The sequence below is a fragment of the Nannospalax galili genome, unplaced genomic scaffold, assembly GCF_000622305.1.
Source record: "Nannospalax galili isolate Female #2095 unplaced genomic scaffold, S.galili_v1.0 scaffold494, whole genome shotgun sequence".
Taxonomy (NCBI): domain Eukaryota; kingdom Metazoa; phylum Chordata; class Mammalia; order Rodentia; family Spalacidae; genus Nannospalax; species Nannospalax galili.
In genome coordinates this window covers 422,328-432,363 of record NW_008334880.1, presented here as the reverse complement: position 1 = coordinate 432,363, position 10,036 = coordinate 422,328, and the positions used below count along the sequence as shown (strand labels likewise).

At 42.1% G+C, this 10,036-nt stretch overlaps 1 pseudogene; it reads left to right on the top strand.

Annotated features, from left to right (window-relative positions):
• The first annotated feature begins 2,915 nt into the window (after positions 1–2,915).
• On the top strand, positions 2,916–8,203 carry LOC103731269 (annotated as a pseudogene).
• Positions 8,204–10,036: the final 1,833 nt, after the last annotated feature.

Sequence of the window (10,036 nt, the reverse complement as noted above, 5' to 3'; positions counted from 1 at the left end):
AATTGGGGCCTGGAGAGATGGTTCAGTGGTTAAGAGCACTTGTTGCTCTTGTAGAAGACCTGGGTTTGGTTCCCAGCCCCCACATGGAAGCTCATAACTGCCTATAACCCTAATTCCAGGGGATCCAACACCCTCTTCTGACCTCTGTGGGTACTCAGGCATGCACATGGTACATATACACACATACAGGCAAAAAAGTCCATTTTCTTTGTCCTCATCTTCCTTTGATACTTCTATTTAAGCCTTATTAAGAGAAGCCTAGTACTTTATTTGACAGTTAATAAACAGAGGAATTTTGGATGTCTCTCAGCTCTGGGAATTGTTCAGTTGCCCAGGAGTTTTCCTTTGGACAGTCAAGGAATGTTACCCCATGCGTGCATAGCTCAGCATTTAGCCAGAGATTCAAAGAGATCACATGCAGATTTCTAGGTCTCTTTTTGTGTAGTTCCTTCTTCTCTGATATTTTTCCTTGCAAGTCTCACCTGCCTTTACTTCCTCAAACTCCAGTCTCAGGACCATCAACTCTGTTGTCAAGTCCTCTGCTTGGGTTCCCCATCCTCACACTGCATCTAGGAAGTACCTCCAGGTGGAAAGCTGAGGTGTTCATAGAGTTTGTCTTGTTTGAAATCTATCTATTAGAGATCACACTACTGAGCCACATGTCCATCTTCTATTTAGCCCAGCCTTCAAGTTGCTTAGGTCAGATCAAAAAGTCCAGTACAAGATCAAAGGTATGGATTAGGGACCACTTACTACTTATTAACCCACAAAGTACAAAATATGTAGTAGAGACTCTCTTTGATTGTGGGGAAATTCTAAAAAATTAACTTTATCATGAGGGTCTTTATTCAAGAGCCATAAGAGCCATGGGGTGCTGGGTCCTGTGGGAGATTCATAGTTTCTTATTACTCTCAGAACCTTGCAACGGCCTGCGCCCTGCACCTTTCTAGTAAGGGGCTCTTTGAGTTCCTCGGTGACTACAGCCATGCTGAATATGTTTCTTAATTGTAATGTGGCTGACGGCATGGCCACACAAGGACAAGCAGATTTCCATCTTGTATTTGCTAAACCGAGCAAGCCTAAACTTAGGGAGTTATGAGCTTTCTCCCTCAGATCATACCCATTAGAGGATGCTTTAGAATACAACCACACTATCATTTTCATTAGAATAAAAAGATCTGCATGTTTCTTTTCCTAGACAGCACATCATTTTTTATTTTTCCACATTATAACTGCCATCTGAGAGAGTCTTTCTTTGTGAGATATGGGACTGGGATACTGGCAGTACATCTGTAAGTCTGTTAAAACAGAGTTTTTCTTCTAATTTTTCTCATAGGTGAACGAGAATTATAATGTCTTGGATAGTTGAGAGAGGGTCAGAAGGTTGAACATAGAAAAAGCTTTGACCGTATGTATAATACCCTGTGGTGCCTAGACAATGCAGTTTCCTTGTATTCACCCACCACCTTTGGCTTTAACAATCTTTCTGCCCCCTCTTACAAAAGGACCCCTGAGCCTTTGGAGGAGAGGGTATGATATAGATGTCCCATTTAGGGCTGAGCATTCTGCAGTCTATTATTCTCTACATGCTGACCAGTTGTAGATCCCTGTGTTAATCACCATCAGCTACTAGAAGAAGCTTCTCTGTAAGAGTTTAATCTATGGGGATAACAATAAGTTATTAGGAGTCAAATGAACCCACAGCACTTGTGACAACATGCACAAGATCGGTGCAAGTCCAAGCCAGACAAAAACCCAGCATGGATGAGGAAGGTGGGCAAGAAGCCCCAGCCCTAGCTGAAGATCTACTGGCAACTGGGAGTTTCTGAAAGAGGGAAAGTCAGTTTTCTTTAAGGGTGTGATGCTTGGTATGTTGGCCAGATTCCAAAGGAGCATTTGGGAAACACAAATTAGACTTGAAAGACCCTAAAAAATATATAAATAGAGGACATGAAGTTGGTGGGGTAGGAGCGTGAGGGTGGAGATTGAGGGGTCTGAATATGATCAAAATAATTTTATGAAATTCTCAGAAAAATCAATAAAAATATCTAAAAAGCCTTGACCAATATCTTGCTGAAAGATACCAACATGAGGCTGGTGGGAGTGTCTGGGATGTTCATATGAGTAGGTGTCTCCATGAAGTGGGAAGTGAGATCCCTCCCATGGGCTACTAAAAAAAGGAATCCTCAGCTATTGGGAACATGTCTAAAATCATTTGGAAGGCGTAAGAATGGGGACCTAGACCAAAAATGAAAAAGAAATAGTGGACCAAATGTGGCTTTGGAAAACTAAGGTTTCCACATGCTAGGAATATCAGAACAGGAGAAAGGTCAGCATCCAGAAACAGGAGCTGGAACAGGAAAGGTCATGAACCTAGTTCCCACACTATTTCAATTCCTCCGACAAACCTTTTTTTGGTGAGTGCAATCCCCTACCCTTTAGAGCCCAGTTAAATATCTACAGGTAACCAGGGAGCTTTCTGGCATCTCCCAAATTGCTTTACAAATCCACAAATCTTATTGATGTATCCTCAAAGCATCTACTTAAAAGAACAAAGAAAGACATGGGATAATTTAGTGGGTTAATGCCAGGGGCATGTTCTCTAGACACGCATTCCTCGTGTATGTGCTTGGCTCCTCTGTTATGAAGCACCATGGATTCTGGCTGATGTGATTTGCCTGAAGCTCAGATGAAGCACCAGTGGACAGAAACTGTAGTGCTGCAGAGCCTGACTCAGTCCAACTGTGAATGATGTTAGCCTTGCAAATACATCACTCTGATTTGTAAAACTGATTATCCCCTTCAGCTCTAGGCAACTATACATTTAAATCATTTCTCTTCCCACAAAATGAATGAGTACTTTTCATTAAAAAAAGAAAAAGAAAAAGACAAATGCCATGATTGAGTGAGTTAGGATGAATAAGCAAGGTATTGGAAAAAATAAGCCACAGTTGATAGAAGTTAGTCCTCAATTTCAGCAACAAATATTAGTAGCACCTTATAGGTATATATTGAAAATTAAGCCTTATAGCTAGTGATTCTAAATCTTTTGGTCAAGTAAAATTTCCCACCAAAATAGCCTTATTGTGTCATTATTTCACGCCACATTTCTGACTGGTAATAATAAATCATCATTTAAAATATTGAATATTCTATCTGTGATGAATGTGGCAGGTGCCCTCTGGGTCAGTAAAATGTACTCAGGTGTTGCCAGGTCCTGGCAAATGTTTAGCTAGTTGAATGTGTCTGGTTCTAACTTTTAATCAGTCCGATAACTTGTTTTTACACTTAATGGTAAAATACTGTTTGTAACTTCAATAAAGTACTTTAAAAAATAAATATATTTTCTTTTCCTTTAAGCTTATGTCTTTATTTTTCTTTTCTCTTTTGAAACAAGGTCTCATGTAGGTCAGGCTGGCTTTAAAATCACTATGTTGCCAAGGATGACCTTGCACTTCTATCCAGAGCTGGTATTATAGGCATACACAATCACACCCAGTCTAGTAAGCAGTTAGTTATTTTTAAATATTTGAGTAGTATCCTCCAATAGGAAGTAAAAACTGGGATTCAAAGTGGTTTGAATCTTGAACCATTCAGAGCAGCCATGGGCAGAAGGTTGGTATTGACCAAGTAGTCTTGGTAATTGCATCTGTCTTCTTTTAATTTCACCTGTTTCTGCTCACATTGAACAACATTAAAAACAGACTAGAATATTGCCAACGTTTTTGGCATGAGGGGCCAGTCACATTCTGGGGGTTCCTTGAAGGAATTTTTTACCTTGTTACTTTAGAATATTTTTTGTTCCAACCAATTCATTTAACGAGTGACCTTGGGTCCCATTCTTCCGCCCTGCCTGACATCTTAGAGCCCCCATGGTATTGGAGTCAGGATGACTTGGGGGACTATGACTTGGTGCTGTTACCAAAAATGCTGCTGTTTGTCTACTTCAGGGCTTGTCATGACTCTTTGCTGCCCAAGTCCCAGCAAGGATGTAGAAAATGAGTCATGAAAACATCTACTTTGGAGTGGACCTAAATGGTGCACCAGCATGGTGCTCATTTCTAATTGGAAACTCAAGTATAATACCACCTTTCCCCCCTGGCTCCAGGAATGACATTAAATAACCTGCATGCATTCTTACTCATCCTTCAGAGGGAGTCTAGGGAGTGACCGTAAGTTGCTATCATAAAACTCAACTTTCATCAGTTTTCTATTTTTTCCTCCTCCTCTTCCTCTCCTTCTTCCTCTTCTTCCTTTTCTCCTCTCTCTTCTCCCTCTCCCTCTTCCCTTCCTCCACTTCCTCCTCCTCTTCTTTCTCATCTCCCTCCTCCTCCTCCTCCTCTTCCTCCTCTTTCTCTTCCTCCTCCTCCTTCTTCTCTAGGCTGGCCTTAACTTGCTATGCTGAAGATGACTTTGAACTCCTGATCTTTCTACTTCTACCTCCCTAGCACTGGGATGACAGGTATATACCACCAATGTTTGGTTTATGCTGTGCTGGGGACTGAATTCAGGGTTTCATGCATGCTAGACCAGTAGTCTACTCACTGAGCTACATCTATAGCCCTCTCTTACTTTTTCCTAATCATAAATTTCCCATTTAACACTCTAGTTCCACAATTTGTTTATGTATTTTAATTTCAAAAGAATGAATCATACTTTCTTTAAATGATAAAAAATTCATAAGAGGGGTAGGAGAGACAACTTAGTGATTAAGAGAGCTTACTGCTTTTCTAGAGCACCTGAGTTTAGTTCCCAGCATCCACATCAGACAGTTCACAATTGTTTGTAACTCCAGCTCCAGGGATCCAATGCCATCTCCTAGCCTCCATAGGTACCTGCATACACACGGCATAAACACATACACATAAATAAAAATTAAAATATATCTTTTAAGGCCAGGCATGGTGGCGCATGCCTTTAGTCCCAGCACTCGGGACGGAGAGGCAGGCGGATCTCTTTGAGTTCGAGGCCAGCCTGGTCTACATACTGAGTTCCATGTCAGCTGGAGCTACAAGGGAGACCCTCTCTCAAAAAGACCTATATATATATATTAAAAATTAATAAACAAAATAATGGGAGAGGTTATTATCTTCTATAACATAGAAAATCACCTTCCATAAAGCAAATATATTCAGTTCAAAAAGTCCAAGTTACAAAAACAGTATCTTTGAACCCCAGTTTCTTCATCTATAAAGTGGATAATTTTTGAGGCTTCTCCTGTCTTTTTTTTTTTTTTAATTTTTATTTGTTTTTCTTTTGGTCTTTTTGAGACAGGGTCTCCCTGTAGCCCCAGCTGTCCTGGAACTCACTATGTAGATCAGGCTGGCCTTGAACTCACAGAGATCTGCCTGCCTCTGCCTCCCGAGTGCTGGGATTAAAGACGTGCGCCACCACGCCCGGCCTGGCTTCTCCTGTTTGTAATACTTTCCTATTCTAAGAATCAGAACATTGCAGGAGCTTATAATTAATCTTATTTGGTTAAACCAGAGACCTCTTCTTAATCTCACAAGCTCACTGGAATCTCAGGTATTAGAAAATGGCTTTTTATTAATTGGGCAAGCACTTATTTTTTTCAGTGCTAGGGACTGAATATAGATGTTTGAGCATGCTAACTCTACACTGAGCTACATTTCCAGCCCCTGGATGTCTACTGAGTTCCAAGTGCTCTCAGGGAGTTTGAAAGTACGAAGGCTTTGCATACAAGATGGCCATTGTGCTGGATAGCTTTAGTGTCAACTTGACATACCTGGGTTGAGGGAGCCTCAATTGGGGAACTGCCTTCATTGGACTGGCCTGTAGCCATGTTCATGGGGCACCTGCTTGATTGTTGAGTGATATGGGAGGGCCCAGCCCACTGTGGGTGGTGCCATCCCTGGGCAGGTGGGCCTGTGTTGCATAAGAAAGCAGGCTGAGCAGTGGCCAGGGAGCAAGCCAGTAAGCAGCATTCCTCCATGGCCTGTGCTCCAGCTCCTGCCTCCAGGTTCCTGCCCTGAGTTCCTGCCTTGGGCTCCCAGATGAACTGTGACCCAGGATATGTAAGCTAAATAAACCCTTTCCTCCCCAAGTTGGTATTGGTCAGAGTGTTTTGTCACAGCAATGGAGAGACAAACTAGGACAGCCATAGTTTAGTTAACAGCTGTCCTCATCCTCCTCCCACTGTCTGTAGACAATATTACTTCTTAAAAAGTATGTTCTTTCCTCTCCCTCAATAGTATTACTTTTTACCCATTTCTTTCACCATCAGTTCCTTACTCTTTTTTTTTCTGTTTTCTTGAGACAAGGTTTTGCTATGTAACCCAGACTGGCTTTGGACTCTCCATACTCCTGCCTCAGCCACTTGAATAATGGGATTGTGTACCACCATGTCTGGAAATTCTTCACTCCTTTAATTAATTGTCCCTCTTCTCCGCATTTTTAATTAGTCCTATGAAAATTGTCAGAATAAAAATGGAGTGACTTGTGTCAAATTCTAATAATAAATAAATAATAACCAGGAAAAATGAAGGAGGCGATCTCACACACATACACTCAATAACAAGAATAAAAAGTTCTGTTAGAACCATAACTTAAAGACTACTGCAACCCATTCACAGAAATACTTCTGCAAGGACATCTGCCCAACTACTAACTGCTCAACCTTTTCCCCTGTCACAGACTTGTAACCAAGGATGACTGTTTCAAAAGCAATTCATGCAATCTTTATTTGCCCTCGAAAAGTCCCTTGCCTCCACCTCCTTTCCTGCTCAGTTTACTGTGATACATCTATGACCGTTTGCAATGTCCAGCTACCCCACCCCAGTAAAGATTCTCTCTGAAAAATCTTCTACTGTTTTGTAAATAAGTCTTAAAGATTATTAATTTTTATTTCTCTACACTTTTCCCAAAAGATGCTCTCCTGTTTGCCATAAAACATATGTCTTCAAAAATGCTTATGCCAAGACTGGAGAGATGGCTCAACAGTTAGGAGTGCATACTACTCCTATAGAGGACCCAAGTTTGGTTTCCAGCACTTACATGCCTTTAACTCCAGTTCCAGGGGATCTGGTGCCCTCTTCTGGCCTCTGCAGACATCTGCACGCATGTGCACATCCCCACTCCCGCCCCGCCCACACACATTTCAAAAATAAAATAAATCTTGGGAAATGGCGGAGGCAGTGCTATGAAGGGAGAAAGGCTCGCTGGTCTAATCTGGGGTGTTTTCCACCTCGCAGATTCTATTCCCGGAGGCCAACATGACTGACGGCCCTGTATGCTGCTGAAGCAGGAAATCACTTGAAAAAAAAAGCATCAGAAAAAAACCCTGTGTCTGCAGTTTCTGCACGGATTCCTGAGATGATTAGAGAGAGGAGAATCTTCAGGGTTAAATGTGTCAGCAGCAGCTGAGATGGCGTCTATTTTTACAGAGATCTGCCTGCCTCTGCCTCCCGGAGTGCATGCGCCAGTGCCGGAGAGGTGACTTCTTTACAAAGGAAAGGACCCGCAGGCAAGGGTTCTCAGCTCTGAAGAAGAGGATAAACTGCAAAGATACCAAGCTTTGGTGTCTGACTTTACACAGCAAAAACTGGAAAAGGCTCAGAAGAACTGAGAGTATGAAGAGCTTAGATCATGTAGGGAGTATGAAGGTCAGAAGCTGACGATGCTGAAGCGAGCTGTGGGGTTGGGAACTGTTTGTTCCTGCTTTTAGAAGATTTGAATATCTGTGATTTTTTTCTCCAGAACTACTTTAAGCAAGGTCCCTCATAAAGCTCAGAGATGCAAGGTGTTTCAGTGTGTCCTCGCTAGAGATGGCCTTCTTGAACATGTTCCACCAGAGGCTCTGGATGGCATCACCTTGATATTTGTGCTCTCTGCTGTTCACCCTGAGAAGATGCCTTGTGTTTTACAAAACATTTACAAGGTATTAAAACCAGGCAAGAGTGTCTTATTCCAGGACTGTGGGTTATATGATCATGCCATGCGTAGATTTAAAGCCAGAAGCAAGATAGGAGAAAATTTTTATGTCAGACAAGATGGAACCAGATCATATTTTTGTACTGATGAATTCCTGGCCCAACTCTTTGTAGATCCGGAAGAAGTCCTGAACAAGTATGTGTTTTGAGAGATCGTGAATAAGAAAGCCGGCCTGTATGTGCTATGAGTTTTCCTTCAGATCAAGTTCCGGAAGCCTGGAAAAGACCTAGACTCTGCTACCATGGGCCCATGACACTAGGCTAGTGGCTTTGCCTCCCCTTGAAAAGGAGTTTCAGAGTTTTAGACTACTTTTTAGTTTATATATTTTTATTTCTGATTTTTAAAAATTATATATATTATAAACAAGTGAGGTGCCCAGCATGGTAGGACACACATTTACACCTTTAATCCCAGCTCTTGGAAAGCAGAGGAAGGTGAATCTCTGTGAGATCGAGGCCATTCCGGTCCACATAGTAGGTTCCAGGTCAGCTGAACCCTGTCTCAAAAACAAACAAAACAAAAACCAAGTGAGACTTCCCCAGCAGGTGAAGACACTACCTGCACTAGCCTGACTATGTGAGTAGTAACCCCAGTGCTCCAACCTCAAGATGGGAATCAGGCAGGAGGATCCTCTGGAAGCTCCAGGGCCAGCTAGCCTGAAGCACACAGCACAGCAGAAACAAGACGGGCTCTCTTTCGACAAGGTGGAAGGTGAAAGCTGTCCTCTGGTGACGTTCTACCAAGGAAAGCACAAGAGCCTGGAAGCTTAAAGCAGGGTTGCTTAAGCTTTTTCCATTTGCAACCACCTTTCACCTGAGAAATTTTTATGTTAACTTTGGTGTATAGATATAAAGTACACAAATCAAACATTTACTCATACTAAGACAATTCTTTTGTATACATAAAATGTTACCATTTATTAAAGAAAAAAGCAAAATCACATACTAAAAAAAAAAATAAATCTTTACAACATGCTTATGCTCCTGATTACTAGCCTTTGCCCTTAAGCCATTCTGTTACATCTGCCAGACTATTTAGGCAAGGCATGGACACTCATTCTAATTCTGTACCAAGAAGATTCCTCACCTCTGCCTTAACCTGCTGTTTCATTCCCAATGCTTGGTTTTGTCACCATTTTGGATTTTCTGTTGTCTTTACACCTATCCCTGAACTTGGCAGATGTATGAATTTCCTAGGGCTGCTGTAACAGCATCACAAGGGGGTAAATTAAAACATTAATTCTCGGGGCTGGAGAGATGGCTCAGTGGTTAAGAGCACTGACTGTTCTAGCAGAAGACCCTGGTTCAAATCCCAGCACCCACATGGCAGCTAACAACTGTCCATAACTCCAGTTCCAGGGGATCCGACAGCCTCTCTGTCTTCCATGGGCATTGCACAACAGGGGTGCACTTACCTACATGCAGGCAATATGCACAAATACATAAAATAAATAAATAAAATATTAAAAAAAAACAAAACATTAAATCTCTGACAGTTTGTGGCTGAGCTGCAGAGGGTTCTGGGCTGGCTCTGGCACAAGGTGTTCAGTGTAGGAACAGAGGCAGGAAATGTGAACATAAGGAAAGTTGTGGCCCTCAGAGCACATGCATGGGGCAGCACTGTGGGCTGGGCAGGGGTCTGGCTCACCAAGGGCATGTGTGGCAGCACTGAGGAGGCACTGATACACTACAGTTTTCAAGAGCAGCTTTGTGCAGATGCCACCGCAGCTAAAACCTGAAGTGGATACAGATTAACTGGTCTCTTTAGCCTTCTCTTGGTGTTGAAAAGTTGGAGGCCTAGGCAAAGACTTTGGAATGCTTGAAAAATTTTTAAGTACTTCAAGAGATATAAGACTTTCTGATGATGTAATCTGGCCAGTGGTGAAGCATTTCTTTAGAGAGAAAAACCAGTGGCAGCATGTGCCGAGGTCTTTCCGAGCTTGTACTTGGAAATGTTGTTTTTACCCACCTTTTGCTTTTATTTTTTACCACAATGATCTTGAGCTAGTCTTCATGTCTTTTCTTTTTCTTAATTTTTAATTTGTGTGCGTGTGTGTGTGTGCGCGCACTTGTATTTGGGGGACTGT